Source organism: Peromyscus maniculatus, chromosome 4 (assembly GCF_049852395.1).
Source record: "Peromyscus maniculatus bairdii isolate BWxNUB_F1_BW_parent chromosome 4, HU_Pman_BW_mat_3.1, whole genome shotgun sequence".
Classification (NCBI taxonomy): domain Eukaryota; kingdom Metazoa; phylum Chordata; class Mammalia; order Rodentia; family Cricetidae; genus Peromyscus; species Peromyscus maniculatus.
This window is the reverse complement of record NC_134855.1, coordinates 27,780,768-27,798,857: the sequence shown is the minus strand read 5'-3', so window position 1 is coordinate 27,798,857 and position 18,090 is coordinate 27,780,768. Positions and strand designations below refer to the sequence as shown.

General features: G+C 44.2%; 1 long non-coding RNA gene across 1 annotated transcript; it reads left to right on the top strand.

Moving 5' to 3' along the window:
- Window positions 1–3,970: 3,970 nt before the first annotated feature.
- LOC143272692 (uncharacterized) lies at window positions 3,971–18,089 on the top strand. The gene is made up of 3 exons (XR_013050309.1): window positions 3,971–4,129; window positions 14,953–15,088; window positions 16,003–18,089. It is a non-coding gene; the product is annotated as an uncharacterized LOC143272692 (long non-coding RNA).
- Window position 18,090: the final 1 nt, after the last annotated feature.

Here is an 18,090-nt window from a genome sequence, read left to right as displayed (position 1 = left end):
AGAGTTCAAGCTGTACAATCACAAGGACAAACCACATGTGGCAAAAACATGCTTTTTCTATAGAGGTATAAACATTTAATTCAATAACATCAGCAAGCAATAATAAGTCATCTGAAGCAAACTCACTCCTATCTGCTACACCTGAGGGGAACACAAAAACACACTCCAAAAACAATTCTGTGTTTTAAAGAAATTGAGGTCACAAGACCCTGTTTCTCAGGTGACCCAGAATTCTTCTTGCATGACTCTATTCTAGGACTGTATTCCAACACTTTGGCAGGGAGGGGCCTAGTGAACCTGGTCAGTTTCAGGGTATTCCTGAAGCTATTTTGAGTGGTTTACCTGGCTATCTTAAAACTTCGCTGAAAGTGGAATGTTTCAGTCTCAGAGGAAATGGCTACAGAAGAGCTCTCCATGAAATCTAAAAAGTAAACTAACTCAACAGCTTCACATTATCTTAAGAGAACTTTTCTGCTTTCGGTCTTGGAATAGAGAGGAGACAACAGCGAGTACGAAAACATTAGAAGTGTTTCTCCTCCTGAACATCACATCCTTGGTACTGACTTTTCTCATCTTGTTCGTTCCTTTATTCCAACATCGGTAATGTCTACTATGCTTTCCACTTTCCACTAAGGAAAGCTTTCTATGAAGTTCTCTGAGGATTTACACGTAAAGGTGTTTTTTTCTTTTGGTGCCTGTTGCCTACAGTAGGACATAAGATGTATATAAACGTAGTTGACTACAGAGCAACATGCAAAGTAATAGGTGTCATATGGGAAATGCAACATTAAAAATAACAGGAGAAAGTTATGAAGAGATTGCTTCTAGCTGATGGGGTTGGTGGTATTCCAGAGAAACGTAAGAGAGGAAATACGAACTGAGCTTTGAAAAAGCTGTAAACAGGTAGATATGGGCAGCAAGTTTATTGTTGACTGAAAAAAGTGTGTGTAAACAGCACATACAGGAAGGAAGGATGGGATGCATTCCAGACTCAGGAACCCAAGGAGTGGAGCAGAGTTAGTACAAACATCTACGAATAAACCAGTGATGTTTCCAGGCTAGGTTCTGCCTATTAATGACTATGTCACCAACATGTTTAGTTTCTTTCATTTCCAGCTTTTGTTATTGCAGATGGTGGAATAACCATCTGCCAAAACCTCAGGGTTATTGTGAGCATGAAATAGATGAAGCCTGTGAACACTCTTCAAGTTGTTATGGTCTGAATGCCCCTCAAAACGCCTGTGTTGAAACTTAATTGCCAACATAATAGCATTTAGACTCCTCGGGAGTGTTGCATCTTCCTTCCTGTTGCCCAGCAAATCATTTGTCTTGTGACATTATTTCCCCATGAGCAGAAGCTCTGCCTGGACTCCCATGATCTAACTCTACTAGTCCTCTACCTAGTGGCTACCCCTATCCAGTCTTGCCCTCCCTGTCTCCACAGCAGTGCGAGAGTGGCCATTTGGTGTGTTAATCTGGGCATGTCTTTCCTATATTTCCTATGGGCCACGCAGCCCTCCCTAACCTCTCCCTTCTTGGTCACATCTCCCCTGGTGTCCACTTCCTATGTGCTGGTGCACACCACTGCCTCTCAGCAGACCATGCTCTTCTGCCAATTCCTTCTCTACATTACCACTCCCTGGGTTTTCTACCCAGTGCCCTTACAGTGCCTCTACCATCAAACCATGACATCAGTCCCTTTTCCACAAAGATACCCTGATGGTGATGCTGCTCATCAGCTGGCCTTGGTGATTCAGTTCCTCTCTCAACACTTCACCCACAATAAGCTGTTGGAGCATTTTCCACACACCGTCATTGTTCATTGGTCTCCACATCAGATACAGAGTCCTCCGTTGTTGATGTTTTTTCCAAGCTATGACATTTAGAACAGTTGGACCCAATAAATACCTGTTAAATGGATTAACAATGTACCCATAGACTTGGACTTCAGAAAATCCTCCCCAAATCTTGGTTCTTTCTCACCCTTTCTCTGATTGCCTATTCTATTTAGGTCTTAGTACCACAATTTCCATTCCGGTTCAACCCAGCTGCAGATGTCTTAGGTCAGGAGTCAAAGGCGGGTCTCCATTTTCAAGCAACACTAGTCTGGAGTGAAATGAAAGCTTTCACATCCATCACCCACATTTCACTCTCTTGCTGGCATCAAGGTTTCAGTTACACGTACATTTTGAAGAGGAATGGTTTTTGCTGTAGTTCTTCTTACCCCTGACTTGTAAACAGAATTTTTGCCCAATAGAAGTAATAACAGAAAAGAAAAATGGAAGTAATATTCCAAACAATTCAAACTCAAATCCAGCTCAGTTTTTGATATTGTCTCTGGGCCAGGCTAAGTATGAGGGAACACCTCTACATACGCTCTTCTTTAGCTAGAATCATTTATCCAGTTGCTTCAATTTTGACACCACTGATGTTTAGGACTATACGACTATCTGTTGGGAGGGAGGGGGCTTTTTGAAGCATCAGAATGTTGTACAGCACCCATTGCTTCTACCCACTAGATGCCAGCAGTGTCCACACATTGTGACAGTGAAAAATGGCTCAAAACAATTGACAAGTATTTCCAGGGCAAAATCGCTCTTGGTTGAGAATGACTGACTTAGTTCTGGTTATCATTTAGATTTTAGCTAATATGTTATTACCTCTTTGAAGCCCCCCCCCAGCCCCTTAGAGTAGATCAAATGCCCTCTCCTTAGTTACGTCATTAGTTTTATGTGTATGGGTGTTTTGCTTGCAATGTATATCTGCGCACCATGTCTCGTGTCATTGGAGCTGTAACAGGGCATCGGATCCCCTGGAACTGAAGTTACAGTTGTATGGTGTGCCATGTGGGTACTAGGAATTGAACTTGGGTCCTCTGCAAGAGCAGCTAGTGCTCTTAACTACTGAGTCACCTCTCCAGACCCATATTCTCAGTTCTTTTAATATTGTATGCTTGCCTGGAGGTGGTGGCACAAGCCACCTTTAATCCCAGCACTTGGGAGTTCAAGGCTAGCCTGGTCTGAAGAGTGAGATCCAGGACAGGCTGCAAAGCTACACAGAGAAATTATGTCTTGAAAAAAAATTACATGCTACTCTTTCATAATATATATTAAGGTTTGCAGTTATCTAGTTATTAGCATGTATATTTGAGTTCTCTATAAACAGAACCAATAGGATACATACGGAGGATTTATTTCATTAGAATAATTGGCTGATGTGATCATGGAGGCTGAGAAACCCCTGGACAGGCTGTCTGAAAAGTGGGTAGGTGCTTTCGGGTGAAGGGATGCAAGACTAGAGCCCAGGAAGCTGATAACATCATTCTCAGTCCCCACCAATGATGGGAGAATCCTGGGACTGTTGATCCAAATCCTGAGTCTCTGGACCAGGCAAGCTGCAATTTTGAAGTCCAAAGGCAGGAGAAGAAGGAATGTTTAGGTCCAGGAGGAAGGCAATCTCTTTCTTTTCCTCTTGTTCTTTTCAAGCCCCCAGCTACTGAACTGGTTCCTGTCCACATCTAGGGCAAATTTCCCACTCACCCCACTGAGTCACATGCTACCCGCCTCCAGCCTCCAGCCGTACCTTCTCAGACACCCCCAGCAGTAATTCACATCTTCCAGTTCTCTCAGCATTCATCCGTTCAGTCAGGCTGACCCCTAAAACCAACCATCACAGCATGTTTCTAGGCCAGCAGAGCCGAGACAGCACACACCTGCTGCCCTATGCCTTGCCCTTAGAACAGTGCCTGGCTCATACGCTGGGCTCCATGAAAGAACTGTATAATTTCTGCCCCAAACTCAAAGAAATCCTAAGTATAGCCCCGTGACCAGAGGTCTTTAAGAAGCAGTGTAGTTTGCAAAGGATGGGGGCTTTTAAGATTCTTTCTGAAAACCTGAAAGACAGGAAAGATCATCCATAAAAAACAACAAGGCAGAAGAATCTGATAAGCCTTTCGGAACACGAAGGGACACACACACCTAGATGTTTGTGGTTGCAGTAAGTGTTTGATGGAGGTTGGCACCCAGCAGGACCCACAGCTCCATAAGGCCCCAGTCTACAGAAAGGACTTTCTGACTGGACCATGGCAAGCAGCAGTGGCAAGGGACCCCAGGACAAGTTAGCAGAACAGGTGAGGAATTTGCTCCCAGCTTCTCAAGCATACTGTGTGTGTGGCTAAATTCCAAACAAAAGCTGTTTTCCTTTCCTTTAATAAATGAATAACGGACCATCTCCTTTCTGGAGATGTTAACAAAATAGGAACTAAAGCATTTCCTCTCATCTTCCTGCTATCAACGGCACCTTTCCAAATAGAAGATCCTAAACTTGTTTTTCCCTTTCTTGCTCTAAACTGTCTATGCTTCGTCTTGTTTGCTGTTTATTTGAAGGGTGTTAAGAGTCGGGGTGTGGGCAGGAAAAATAAAAACCTGTAAGAGATGGTTTGCAAAGTGTGTTAGGAAACCACAAGGCTAGTGCTATGTCTAAGGTCCAGTGAAAGGGGAGGCACTCCAGTCCTCTCTTTCACTGTGCCTAAGCGGTAATGGCGGAATGGGGACGGCGGCTGTGTGCAGTGATCTGTGGCCTTCAGAACACGGATGAGGTGACCAGGAGGTGAGGGAGCACAGAAATAAATCAGCAGTCGACTTTCCCATTCTCTGCTGCCTCACGTTTCTACCTTTTACTGATAGCGATCAAGTCCTGAAGCAGGAAGGTGGTCTCCTGGAGCTCCCGGGGGCCCAGATAGCATGGGAAAGGGCAGAAAATATACCCTAGTGCCAGAGAAACCTCATCGTGGACATAACTGCCAACAATTTGTAAACGAATGTGGATTTTCCAACAAAGCTTCTATGAGGAGATGGTATATACTTTGAAAGTTGATACGTCATGAAGAAACTGTGCGTGGCTATCTCAAGAGATTTGGTCACTTTCCTTGTCCTTGGAGTTCCTGCCACGCTGTGGAGCTGGCCGCAAGGACAAATACATGGAATGAATTAAACTAAGCTCGGCGTCTGCCTCCCTCCTGTAGGCAGGGATGTTAGAGGTCTCACGACGACGATGCCACTGCTTCCCCATTCACCTTTTCTATGATGGAAAGGGAGACGTGAGGAGAGCCATCAAGACTTAAGGGATGGGCAAGACTTTGAGGAAATTTCAGGGGAAGCAGAGAGGAAAACCAGCTGATTGTTGGACAAGAAGGACCTTCGGACACTAACTGGGTCAGAAGGATAAGACGTTTGCCTGAATGTGGTGCAATACTGTCTGTCTTTCCCCTTTGGAAGTTCCTGAAACATTTGAGAGAAGATTTAAATTGCTTCCCAATTTTGTTTCTAAATATGAAGCTGCTCAGATAGATACCGTAAATTATCCCAGTCTTCATGTGGGCTGCAGATGACCAGGGATTATTTTCCAGGAGGAAAATGCAGAGAAGATGAGAGCAGAGGGTCGTCAAGCTCTGTGTCTTGCCTTTGGGAACTCCTCTGCCTTCACTCTTGTTTCCAGGGAAGACTGGAGAACCTCTTCATTAGGGCATCATGGAAGATTCAGAGATGAATTATTGGGAACAATCTCAATGCCTGCTATGTTCTCCTGGCTTCCACGAATTAAATCCCAACTTCTCAGCATATGCAAAACGAGTCATTTGTCTGTTTTGGAGATAGAGTCTCAAGATGAAAGATGACTGGCCTGGAAGTCTCTAGGTAGACCAGGCTGGCCTCGAACTCAGAGAAAGCCATCTGCCTCTTCCTCCCAGAGTACTGGGATTGAAGGTGTGGGCCACAACTGGCTCATGGTTTGGGGAAGAGACAACACAAGAATTCAGGGAGGACATGTCTTGCTGTGTAATGAGAATTTGATTGCTGGCACAAATTCGGTTGCCCCCCATAATATGAGTTGAGCTCTCACTTCTGGCCCATTTTATCACATGTTCTCTATCTCTCCAGGATGCTTAACAGCATATTTTATGGCTGTTAGTGTGTGCTGACATCTGGGAGAACACGACATTGTGAGAAAGTCATTTATATTTGGCAGAGGGGGCTTTATTTTTAAAACGAAGAGCACATTCGTCCTTTTAAAGATTGTCAGAGCCACAGAGTCCTTCTCTGAGTGGAGCCCAGGAGTTATTCACAGCCAAGCTACAGTGACAAGGAGAGAGTCACAGGGTTCTGTCCCTGCAAAAGTGGCCCTAGAGGAGGGGACCTTGGAGAGAGAGCCATCAAAGTAGAATTGGAAAGTAGAAGAAAGCAGATCAGATTCATCATGTCAATGTAGGTGAGCTGTCGCTGGCATCTTCCCTGGCCCTAAGCCATGGAGCTGGACCCTGTGGGCAGGACTCGATCCACCCTGGGAGCTAGGTTTGCACCAAAGCCTCACCCTGTCCCGGATCAGTGATCATGAAACAGCAGAAAACCAGCCTGCCTTCCCTTAAGACTTTGGTGGTGGAGCATTGGAATAGACGTGGCTGTTAAATCTGAGAAATGGGTCAACATTTGCCTTAGGTCCCTGCCATGCGGTTAGTGACACAGATCCTTATGTGTACCCATTGACAAACTGGAGCCAAGAGACTGTTCTCAACCTGCTGTGTCAGTGAACTAAAGGGGAATCCGTTTAGAAATGTGAACCAAATGTGAGAAAGAGGAGAGGGAACTGGCATGTTTTTCTTCTCATGAGGAAAGGCTCATTGAAGAAATCTCATCTTCCAACAAGGTGTTCATTACAGAGGAACAGTGTACTTCACACTCTCAGAAGTATCTGCAGTTTTGAACTATTTTTTTTCTTACATGTATACATTTTCAACATTCACATTTACGACATTTGTACTTCTCTTGAACCAACTCGAGCTGGCCAAGGAGAAATGAGCCTCTCAGCGTGTAGAAATGTGGAGGGAGTGATTCCAAAATAAGGAAATAAAAAAACATAAGATGTTCATGGTTGCATCACAGGCTGTTCCTTGGTACAGAGGCAGAGCTGGGGGACCAATCTCAGTGCTTTTAGAAAATTCTTTTGATGTTACAAAAAGTGAGAAGAACCTAAAATTTCTTCCAAATGTGGTGCATTCACAACAGGAGTAGGAGACGTTCTGTCTTGGATGCTTCTGATAAGATCTTTTACATTTTTCTTTTTTATTTTCTTCAAAACAGGGATAAAGGCCTCTGGTGATGGTTAGTTATAGCCTTTATTACTCCGAGGGCATTAAGAGTTGTGAGCACACACACTGCTAGTATTTGCTCCCTGGGTAAAATGCCAGTGTTTGAGGCTTTTTCAAATGATTGAAGGAGCCATGAGCCTGCTATTGGTACTCAGAATAAAAATTATATATATATAAAGCAAACAAAGGGCTGGAGAGATGGCTTAGCAGTTAAGAGCACTGACTGCTTTTCTAGAGGACCCAGGTTCAATTCCCAGCACCCACATGGCAGCTAACAACTGTCTGTAATTCCAAGATCTGACACCTTCACACAGACATACATACAAGCAAAAGACCAATGCAAATAAAAATAAATTTAAAAAACCCAAAAACCTGGGTTGTAACCTATAGCTGGGAGTGGGGTGGGGAGGAGAATTGGACTTTGTAGAGCCTAGACTTCCTATCTTTTAAATGCAGCAATAATGCCTATCTCATAAGGTGTGTGTGCTAGATAAAGGGCTGGTCACGCAGATACAAGGCAGTTACCTGGAAACACCCGTGTCAATATCTTGCTGGAACTGATTAGCACATGCTTATAAGAGTTGATAGCTACATTTTCAGGAATTCTGCTAGCCGGTTGCCAAACTATTGGTAGCTTGGAAGTACAATGGTAGGAACACTCACACCATAACTGTCCACAGTCATAAACAGGGTTTCCCTCAGTTGGGAGCCAATGATTTCCATGCACTCTTCTAATGCTCATAGTAAATGTAAGGGTTTTTTTTTCTTGGAATTCAGTTTTCCTTACTCCTCCCCCTATATCTCTGAGTTGTGATAGGGTTTTGATATGTAGCACAGGTTGGCTTTGAACTTGGCCTTCTTGCCTCCTTTTCCTCAGCCTCGCCAGTGCTGGGATTGCAGGTGTGCCATGTTTTGCTCAATTTCTTGTTTGATTTCCTAAAAATATGGTCTACTAAATAGTTTGGGCATAAATGTCTTGAAAGTGTGGCTTTGTTCAGTGGGACAAAAACCTCTCTCTTTCACTTTGGTTTTTTGAGATAGTTTCTTTGTGTAGCCCTGGATGTCCTGAAACTCACTCTGTAGACCAGGCTGGTCATAAACTCATCTACCTCTGCTTCCAGGGTACTGGGATTAAAGGCCGGTGCCATCACTGCCTACTTGGGACAAAATCTCTTTTAATAAAAAATGTCATTGGGCAGTAGTGGCATACTCCTATAATCCTACCATGAGGGAGGTAGAGGCGGGCAGATCTCTGTGAATTCGAGGCCAGCCTTGTCTACAAAGTAGTGCCAGGACTGTTACACAAAGAAACTCTGTCTCAAAAGCAAAACAACAACAACAACAACAAATGGAAAAAACTAAGAGACTAGATTCCAGGTACCAGCAAGCTTTGTGGTTACAGTCTTATTTCAGGCTGACTACTGTACGAGCCTCCCCTCCACAGTGAAGAACTTCAAATAGTCTCACTTTGGGTGAAGGTTGGACCACTCACAGCTCCACAGATAAATCATAGGAGATTCTTCAGTTGTGGAGATGCAATTTCTCTCCAACAGTGACTTGTTTAGTGGTACCCATGTGACTAAGCTGTGGCTTCCATTCCTGATACAGACATAGATTATTGGAGAGATTGTATCCTTTGGGTTCATCCTCTATGGTGTGAGGATGTAACCTTCGGGCAACCAGCCCGTAGGGGAAAATGCTAACTTCCTATCGGGCTCTGAGCAGAAAAGTAGAGAGTGTATTTCTGTGACATCATTGAGCCACTGCTTAAACTCTGAACTTGCCTTTCCCCAGGAAAAGTAATCTAAACCATGGTGACATCTTCCTTTTATTTGAAGCCCAAAAGCTTTCAGCTTAGTGCATGGGAGGAAATATATTGCAAGTACAGCTGCCCTTTCAAAGTTCTCCTGGCTGTAACGTAATCAACACCGACTTATAGAGACCATTCTACTTCCAAATCTTGAAAGCACAGAGACCAACATAAGAGAAGAGCATATAATGGGGGCGAGAAAATAAAGAATAGCCGGGCAGCGGTGGTGGTGCACGCCTTTAATCCCAGCACTCGGGAGGCAGAGGCAGGCAGGCAGATCTCTGTGAGTTTGAGGTCAGCCTGAGCTACAGAGTGAGTTCCAGGAAAGTCGCAAAGCTGCACAGAGAAACCCTGTCTGGGGGTGGGGGTGGGGGTGGAGAAGATAAGAAATGGGGATTTGCTTAACTACTGTAGTAGAGCCAAGCGTGAGTAGACCTCACTTTGAAGTCTTCTAGGTACAACACCATGGTGACCCTTTTAGGGTTATTCTTGAGGTTATTTTACCCTGAGTCATTCTGAAATCTTACCAGAGATTCACTCATGGCTGAACAACAAAACAAACGATGAAGACATAAAGGAGTGGTGAAGGTATTGACAGATGCTGTGAAGACAGAACTATGCTTCCACACACAGACTTGGTCTCCATGACAAGCTTTTCCAGACTTCACATAGGAAGACTGGGCCCGAGACACAGGGAACAGGTCTCAGAAGGCATACAGACAGCTCTATGCTCTTCATCTCCTCCAGGCCATAGTTCCTGACTCATCTCTTCTCTATGGAGCCTTTCAGCTTGCCTGATACTAACGTCTTCCCATACTCCCAAGACTCTGCGCTTCAGAGGGCTCAGCTGCCAGGCTGACGCCTAAGAGGGGCAATGGCAGTAGTGAGGAGGCACGTTCAGGGCCTCAGCACTGCGAAATGGTGGAGAGCGCCAGGAAGTCTGTCCATGGCTTCCGATGCTGCTTAGAGCGCATCAAGTCTTCCTTTCTCCTTTTGCTGAAAACTCCTGTGGAACTGAAAGGAACCTCTGTCTGCTTTATTTCAAAGGAGAGTTTGTAAAAAAGAAAAAAAAATTCTGAACATTATCCAAGTAGCTCTTTACTGGGTAATTTTCAGAGCTAAATATCTCAACTGTTCAAAAATATTTCTTTTTCACATTACTCAAAGGGAATGGGAATGGAGCTTGACATCAGATGCATTTTCTTTTATACATATTCTTTCTGTCTCTGTCTCTGTCTCTCTGTTGGAAAGACTTAAGTACTTTTAGAAACTATTTTTAAGGCGCAAACTGCTACCTAATAAATGTTCAAGTTAATTTCAGAAAGGAAGAATACTGCATAGTATTCTTATTATTTGGGATCAATGAACTCTGAATTTTTTTTGGACAGGGTTTCTCTGTGTAGTTTTGGTTCCTGTCCTGGATCTCGCTCTGTAGACCAGGCTGGCCTCGAACTCACAGAGATCCACCTGGCTCTGCCTCCTGAGTGCTGGGATTAAAGGCATGCACCACCACCACCTGGGCAAACTCTGAATTTTTAAGCCATTACAGACCTAGCCTGTTTCCATGTTCAGATGGCAGGTGAAAAAGTTAGAAAGAATATGGCAGGGCCCCTCTAGGGTCAGGGTCCTTATTTGAGGTTGGAATTCTACAGGCGATGTGTAAAGGATCATGTGTACCCCCAACTCACTACCTTCACATCCAGGAAGTAGGCACAAAGAGGGAAGCGACTGTGCTTAGGCTGTAATCCCGCTACAATGATATCATTCAAAATAAGGCTGAATAATTTGACGGACAGAGACACATTCAAGTTACCCCAACAAGCGTTGAAAGTAGTGAGTCTTTCACCTCTGTGGGTGACTTAATAAGGATCAGGGAACCCAAGAGAACCATGTCTCCTAGCCACCAAGAGAGTCAGACCTGTGGCTGAGTCAGGTGGAAGAAAAAGGAGGAAGTGCCCAGCTCCTGCTGTCAGATGACGCTCCTCCGTCCTTCCTGGTCTCGTTATTTCTGCTTTCTCGTCATTTTCGCCTCGTCATCCCGCAGTTTCTGTTTCCTTTAGCCTTTCTGCTCTGGTGTGGATCAATGGCACCCCGCAGTTTCTCTCAGCGACTGCTCCAGCTCCACAGCCAGCCCTCGTTTACTGCTTCCTCTTTCTGACTTCTAGGGAGAATTTTATAGCCCAGTTCATCTTCTCTTGGAGCCCCTCCATCCTGTGGTTCCACTTTCTGTGGTTTCGGTTACTCATGGCTCATGTCAGTCTGAAAAGTATTAAGTGGGAAATTCCATAAATAAATAATTTATAGATGTAAAAATTGTCAGCTGTTTTGAGTGGCATGATGAATCTTTTGTCATCCTGTTCCATCTCACCAAGGATATGAATCATCCCTTTTTCCATCTCACCCAGGACATGAATCATCCTTTTCCCCCAGCACACACACACACACACACACACACACACACACACACACACACACAGTGTATATCTTACCTGCCTACTTGCCATTTACTGGTCACCTTAGTTGAAAGATGGTACAGCTCTTAGTGTCTGTGTGGAGCTATGCCTTGTCTTCAGTAATGTCCCCAGAGCACAGGTATAGTGACAGAAGCAGTGTAGGTATGTCCAACAGAAGCCATGGTGTCTTAAGTAAAAAGGGGAGATCCTTGACTTAATAAGGCAAAAAAAAAAAAAAAATATGTGCTGCTGTTACTGAGACCTGTTATGGTAAAAGCAAGTCTATGAAATCATGAAGAGGAATGTACTGGTTTTCATGTCTTATTTTAAGGTGTAAATGTTTCAGGAGCAACATGTAATAAGTGCTTAGTTACAGAGTTCTCTGGACCAGACATTCACTGGGGGCTTAGAATACCTCTCTCTAGGACAGGGAGGGCTCTGTTGCTTGACATCCTGAGGGTTGATGCTGTGGTTGCCGGCCGGTGTAATCTAGGAGGTGGATCATGTGGCTCAAAACTGGACTGTCTCCTGCTTAAGAGCAGTGGCTAGTGGTGGGCACTGTGGTTGGTATGTTTTCTAAAATGTGTGCGGATGTAGTTCAAGTACCCTCAACCCAAATTTTCAGGATTTGTTTCTAACTGTGTGCCTGCGGCTTTTGTGGGCATGTGTTTTATGCTGAGTGTGAATATTTAGGCAGAAACAACACAATAGGACATCTCAGTTGGAACCCTACCCCCTCACTGAGCCTTTTTGATCATGTGATATAAAGGGCTCCCTGGGCCACTTGTCCCCTCCCCAGTTCCCTACCACTTCATTTCCTTGGTTCTTATATCTAAAATGACACAGTTTCTTCTGTAACCTATTGCCCCCGCCAACTGTAAGCCCTTATAAGACAGGCACCTAGATTTGGCTGGTCCTAGTCACTCTCTTAATTCTCAGCACATCACATGGTGCCTGGCCCACAGAAACACTTGTTGAACAAATTAACAAGTAACTGGGATAGAGGAATGCATAAGAGAAAATACTGATGTGGAGCCTCTGACCACCAGCGAGCAGGAGGATAGCCTGGTTCTTGTTGAAAGTGCATGATCCTTGCAAATATTCTCACTGAGGGGTTCTGAGAAAGAACCCAGGATTCTCCGTTGTGATCGATCATGCTGAGCGACTGTGATGTGTGTGCTTGAAGGATAACAGCTTGATAAACACTGCTGCAGACGAACTTCGGAGATCTTCCTTGGAGATTCTCTACCCAATCAATACGAGGACAAGCATGAGACCACAAAGGGCCTGGCACTTGGAAGGTTGGAACCAACCCCATTTGTCAAGGACTGTTAGGACCGATGTTCCATCAGCTGTGGCCTCTCGCTAAGTCAGAAAGACCTGATCAAATGAAAGGTGTCAAATCTAATTTAAGATCCAGCTCAAAACCCTTCTCAGAGTGCAGTGAGGGGCTTCTGAAATGGCAATATTCAAAGCAGAGAAAACTCAGGCTTTAAATTAGGATATATACAGTTTTTTCCCTCACTATTATTAACATCCTTGATAGACAAGACATTATGAGTTACTGTAAAGAAGAGGGGAAAGGTTGTTTTAAATAATCTTCACAACGGTCCAGGGGAGTCATTCTTTCCATTCACACTTAATGGATGGGGCACAGAGAAGTTAGGAGACATCCCCAAGGTGGTACAACGAGGAGCCCATGTACTTGGACCTGAGAAACTAGTGTTGACTTTTCTGCAAAAGAGCATTCTTAGCGTGGGTGATGTCCTCCGAACACTCAAGCCACATAATAATATCAGCCCAAACCAGAGTTTTCCACACAGGCCAATGAAACTCTTTGGTCCAAGGCAGAGGTTGTGTTTTCTTCCTTCGGCCGTTACAAGGCTCCAGAACTGCTGTGGAAACATCAAGCATGTCCTAACACTCAAGGAGGAAGATTCATGTTGGTTCACGGTTCCTGAACTATCATCCTCTGACTGGCTGGTACCATGGCTCCGGGACTGATGTAAGGCAGAATAAATATCATGGCAAATGGTATGAAAATGCAGATCAACTAAGAGGCAGAGAGGCAGCAGGAGACAAGGGTGCTGGGGGAAAACCAGACCCTTCCAGGACATGTCTCCAGTGAGCTATTTCCTCTAAGATGGTCCTGCCTCCTGCTTTCTATCACCCCCGAGGACTGCCATCAAATTACGAATTTGTGAGTTCATCAATGCATTAGCCCACCAATGAGGTCAGAGCCTTGTGATCCAGGCACTGCCCGAAGCCCCTCAGCAAATGAAAGCTTTCGCACCGTGAGCCTAAGTAAATATTTTTTCTTCGAAAGTTGATTTCCTCAGGTATTTTGTCAGACTAACAAAAAGGTAACAAAGCCCCGTTGCTGCTATCCGGTCTCACTATTTAACAGCAGACAGAATGAAGGCTGTAACTGGAGTACAGGTCCCCTAGAATTCATTTGTTAGAAATCTAAGCTCCTAACACACACGTTGATGGCATTTATGGTGTTTAGAGGCAGGGCCTTTGGGAGGGGATTGGAAGAGTTTGCGAGAGTGAACCCTCCACAGTGTCATTATTATATTTATAAACAGGTGAAAAACCCAAGCCGGAGCACTTAATCTGCTTTGCCATGTCATGCTCTGCGTGTTGTGATTCAGCAAGAAGGCCCTCCCCTAGGAAGTACTGGCTCCGTGTTCTTAGAATTCTGAGCCTTTGGAACTGGGGGCCAATTAAACTATTCTTTTTAAATATTTCCCAGTCTGGGATTTTTGGTTTTTATCTCTGAAGAAAATTGTAATACTCTGACCTTCTGGTAGTTTCTCTTAGCTCACCATGTTCTTTGACTCCTTGCTTTTCAAGTATTAAAAATAAATAAATAAATAAATAAATAAATAAATAAATAAATAAATAAATAAATAAATAAATAAAGCCTTTGATGACAGTTGCCAATTTCTGTGTGCAAAAGCTTCCCCCTGACTGGTTTCAAGTTATTTACATGATATTCATGGATGTGGCCTTGGGAGGCCATGGCTGTCGGACTACCAGCCTCTTGAGTCTATAAAAGCAGATTCCAGCATACCACTACCTCTGGGATCTTCACTGTTTTCTTATACTAGAATGACACCCAAGTCTTTCCACTGCCCAGAAGCACTTCTAAGCTAACTCCCCTAGGTCTTCCATCTGAAGTGCAGATATTGCCAACCTTGCCTGGGAACAGTATTGGTCCTACCTGCTTCTAAGACCCCTGTGTTTCCCTCTGGTACAGAAGCATCCACTGCACTTTGCACAGTACTTAGAACATAGTGCATAGTAAGTCACCGTGTTTATTGGAAAGATGAAAGAGTGCATGTGTGCTTGCCTTATGGCTCATGAAAGAGGCTCTTGTGAGCAGCTGTCTACCCAGTATGAAGCCAGGCAGAACATATTCACTAAAGATGTAAATGATGCATCTGGGAAGGACTTCCCAAGGGTTGAGATACTGCTCAGTCTCATCTCACTGAGAGGCTGTGCCCAAGTGATCAGTAACTCATGTCTTCTCTATCCTGTGTCAGTTTTCCTTACTTGTAAAGCTCCTGGGAGGCATCTGGAAGTAGATGATAACCCGTGCAAGGTGAAGGGCATCTGTGCAAGCTGAATGCCTTGCTTACTTTTGTCTGTGAGAATGGGGACAATAAAGCCATCAGGATGGTGAGTAGATGGACTGGTGGGATGGTGGGATGGTGGGATGGTGGGATGGATAGATGGTGGGATGGATGGATGGTGGGATGGATGGATGGTGGGATGGATGGTGGGATGGTGGGATGGTGGGATGGAGTGATGGTAGGATGATGGGATGGTGGGATGGTGGTGGGAGGGAGCTGGCTTAGTAACACTTAAGAGGGAGAGTTGAGGGTTACTAACTCATTCCCTACATATTTTGGGGGCTTAGAGATGGGGAACATTCTATACTTAAAAGTTGGTATAATACTGTACCCCCTTTAAAAGAAAATTACAAGTAGCAATAGATCATTTTGATTCTGTGTAATAAAAAACAGACAAAAAGTAACAAGCTCTTTATAGCAGGGTTTGTTACTACATCTATGAGAAATACAATATAGGGTAGGCAAGTCGGCCCAGCGGATCAAGGTCCTTGCTGTAAAAGCTCACGATCCAAGTTCCAGTCTGGGGACTACCATGGTGAAAGGAAAAAACAGACTCCCAAAGGTTGCTCTCTGACCTCATGTTTGTACTGTGGCATATTCCTGTCCACCCACCTGTCCAAAATAAATGAATAAATGGAAAATAAAAAATAAAAAACTAAAACTTCTAAGCCTCCTGGCACCTATGGGAAATATCCACGAGTCCATGGTTTTGTCCTTTTCTTGTACCCTGACCTCCAAGGGACAATCAGTGCCTGACACAGACAGGAAGTACAGTGCTTTAATATGAATCCTGACTGCTGAGAATCCATAGAAGAACTTGGACAAATGGGGTGAAATCCTGGCTGCAGCAGCCCCTCCTTGCTTTTAAATGGACAATGTACAGAGTGTTTAAAAAGTTGGGCAGCATAGACAAACTAATTTTCCAACACTGCTAAATCTATTTTTACTCAATCTTTTCAGATTAGATGAAAGACTTCTCAATTTAAACCGAGGCCAGTCGTTCATCTGAGAAAAGTGGAGTCAGCACTCTCTTTGTTTCTAGACTTTTGGAACCACCTTTCATCTACTGAAATGTGAAAGACGTTTATTTGAAACGCTGTTTGAGAACTGAAGAAAAGATTCTCGAGCCTATTACTTGAAAACAGACTAGCATGGTGCTTAAACTGGTTTATCTCCTCAGACTGTTCAATATCCCCTGTCTTACAGGTATTGGTGGAATTATTAAGGCCACTCCATGTAGTTAAAAGGGAGGTTTATTTTGTGGGGTAACTTACAAGTGAATGGATAGTTTACAGAGTCTGGGAAAGGCGTGGTGTAGTCCAGCGGTGTTCTCTGGATAACTCTGCTCAGTCTACCTCCAGCGTCCAGGGTCCAGGAACCAAGAGGGCTGGCACATCCGGATCTCAGGTCTTCAGGGTCCTCCCTTGGCCCCGCCTTGTAGACGTGACAGTTACCAAAGTCTCAGTGAGGGTTGGAACTTCCAGATCAAAGCTGGAATGGTTACCCACTACATACAGGTTGTTGACACAGTTTTTAGTTTTAGTAAAAGAAAAGTTTTGTGGATCTCAAAAAGACAAGCTAGCTTCCCAGTGAAGGGCTCATGATTCTACACTGCTCTACACTCCATCAGCCATAGGCACCAGTGCTCAGGTGTATAGCTGTCTGTCATTTTGGTCCCTTTATCCATCCATTTCTTTGAACTCCAGTGTTGGCAAGATATCTAGCATTTCCCTGTGTGGTCTTCTCTGTGGCAGATGACTCTCTTGTTCTGCAGGGTAACTGTGCTCTTCAGAGAAAAACTCAGTCACATCTATTCTCATGAACCTGGCTTTGTAAAAATGCTGGCTACAGAATAGGAATCCTAGAGGAGTCTGGTATTTCCCTATGAAGTGAGCAGGCCCTGAAATATGTTTCCAGTACTCTGTGCTAAGCATCAGGTGGTGATGGGTTGGTTAATAGACTGACTTCCTCCTGGCTCCTGTCCTGTGCTCACATCACATCACAATATCCTCCACTGTGGGAGTGGGACAAGCCCTGAGTGAATGAAGTCCTGAGTGAACACGTTCTGTTGATGTGGGTGAGTCCATGTCACCGACTGCAGCCTTAGTTCCATGGAAATAGCAAGCCTTCCCCGTCTCCCCACGGTGAGGCTCAGAGGGATAGCAAAGCCTTCCTCTGGCCTATGTGGGGATGTTGATAGCATGTGCAGAAAATGTCCACCATGGCGTTCTCCCCATGGGGAGATGATTGCTCAGCTACAGAGACTGCTCTTGCTGAAATTAGCTAAGCCTGCCTCCTTCTCCAGCTGGATATAGTAACCCTGCCTTCTTGTTTATTTCTATTAATAACCTCACCTCCTTGTTCACTTGTATGCAGAAACCCCGCCTCCCTATTCAACTGTATAGAATAAACATGCTGAGCTTCTCCTGTTGCTGGGAGCCGTGGAAAACGGCATCTCATTTTTCATGGTTGTTTAGAGAGAGCTCAAGAGCATGTGCAGGTCAGAGGACAACTTACAGGACTTGGTACTCTTCTTCACCACGTGGGTTCTGGAGGCTAGAGTCGGGTCATCCTGCTTGGTAGCAAGTGCTGTTATCTGCCGAACCGCTCACCACTGGCCTTAAAATGGCATAACTATTTGAAAAACTATATGGCATTTCCTTATTTATTTATTTATTTTTGGTTGTGAGCCTAGCCTTTAATGCCTGAGCCATCTCTCCAGCCCATGGCATTTCCTTATAAAGTTCAGTATAAAACAACCCTGAGACTGAGCAATTTGACTTCTAGGTATTAACCGAAGGAAAATACTATTAATCAAAGTGCGTAATATTAAGTGAGGTCATTCAATCTTAGGATGAAAAAAATCTGTTTTCCTTAAGATGTGAATCCTAGTATGTTAGGTGTTCATTTTGCTCTAGTAGGTGATAAAGCTAGTTGTTTTTCTAGTTTAACTCTGGCATGGATTTTTCATTTTTCTTTTTCATTTTCTTTTGTGGTGGTGGGTAAGTGCCTTTGTTTTGTATAATGTAATTGATAATCCACAGCTAC